This window comes from Corapipo altera, unplaced genomic scaffold (assembly GCF_003945725.1).
Source record: "Corapipo altera isolate COAL_440 unplaced genomic scaffold, ASM394572v1 59876, whole genome shotgun sequence".
NCBI classification, from domain to species: domain Eukaryota; kingdom Metazoa; phylum Chordata; class Aves; order Passeriformes; family Pipridae; genus Corapipo; species Corapipo altera.
Window position 1 is genome coordinate 1,308 of NW_020886988.1, and position 1,609 is coordinate 2,916.

The 1,609-nt window shown below is 53.4% G+C and overlaps 1 long non-coding RNA gene across 1 annotated transcript in view; it reads right to left on the minus strand.

Moving 5' to 3' along the window:
- Window positions 1–1,609, minus strand: part of LOC113941424 — a 4,360-nt gene that overhangs the window by 1,290 nt on the left and 1,461 nt on the right. The gene's annotated exons all lie outside the window — the stretch shown is intronic.

Sequence of the window (1,609 nt, forward strand, 5' to 3'; positions counted from 1 at the left end):
GTTTCTCTTTGAACACAGTTTTGCTCTAAGCCTGGTTTTAATTTAAACCCAGTTTCCCTTTAAACCCAGTTTTCCTTTAAACCCAGTTTTCCTTTGAACCCAGTTTTCCTTTAAACCCAGCTTTGCTTTAAACTCAGTTTTGCTTTAAACCAGTTTTTTTAAAAAACCGCCTTTAAAATCCCGCTTTGTTTCCATTGAATTCACTTTTAATTTGTTTGCTTTAAACCCGGTTTTGCCGCAAACGCGGCCTCGCTTCAAACCCGGCTTTTCTTTTAAACCCAGCCTTGCATTCAACCCGATTTTATTTCCAACCCGGTTTTCCTTTCGACCTGGTTTTGCTTCAGTCCCGGCGTCCTGTTCGGCCCAGCTTTTCTTTGAACTTGAGTTTGTTTTAAACCCCTCTCGCTTTAAACCCGAGTTTGCTTCAAGTCCAGCCTTTCATTAAACCAAACCCTGAATTAAACCCGATTTTGCTTTAAATCCGCCCTTCCTTTAAATCCACTTCTCTTTAAAGACGATTTTGCCTCAAACCCAGGTTTGCCTCAAACCCCGCTCTGAGTTAAACCCGGTTCTGCTTTAAACCCAGTTTTGCTTTAAGCCCGACTGCTCGTTTTAAACCCGGCTTTGCTCCAAAGCTCCGCCGGGCCTGGGGAGGCCGCGGGTCCTTCCCAAAGCCGAGCCCAACCTTCCCGCGGAGCAGCCGCTGCTCTGGGGCGGCTTCGGAGCCAAAACCGGGTCCAGTTTCACCAAAAAAAAATTAAAAAAATCGGGATTTAAGGGAAAAAGAGGAAAAGGCGCCGCTGGACGGAGCGGGAACTGCCCCGAGCCTCGGGGAGGGTTCCTTGGGAAGAATCCGGGTGGGAAACGCGAACCAGTTCTGAGCCCACAACACCCGAAAACCGGGAATCTGGGATTCAAAGCGCCCGGAAAACAGAATCCTGGGACCCGTGTAAGGGAATTTTGGGACCCGCCAGGGGTTTAAAGGGAATTTTCTCGGAGGGAAAGGCTCAAATTCCATCAGAGAATCCACGGCCGCGGGAGCGGAGCTGCTCGGGCTCTGTCCCGGGGGAGGGATGATCCCAATGGATCCCGTCTCGGGATCCCGGAAAAGAACTCGCCAAAAAATAATTCGGGAAGGATCCGGCGCCTCCCAGCGCGGAAAACCAGCCCCGGGATGTTGGGCGGTGCCGGGCCGGGATGCGGCCGGTGGGAAGGGGGGGGTGACTCATTCCCGGCTGGATCCCGGCAGATCCCGACGGATTTTCCACGCGTTTTTAGAGCAGGGTTGTGGGGAAACCCTCCTCTTCCTCGTTCCTGGGCTCCGGAGCCATTCCCGAGGGAAACCTCTCCCTGTTCCGCCGCTCTGATCCCAAAAACTCCTCCGAGGAGCATCGGGGATGCGACCCCCCCCATTCCCATTCCCATTCCCATTCCCATTCCCATCCCCATCCCCATCCCCATTCCCATTCCCATCCCCATTCCCATTCCCATCCCCATTCCCATCCCCATTCCCATTCCCATTCCCATCCCCATCCCCATCCCCATCCCCATTCCCATTCCCATCCCCATCCCCATCCCCATCCCCATCCCCATTCCCATCCCCATCCCC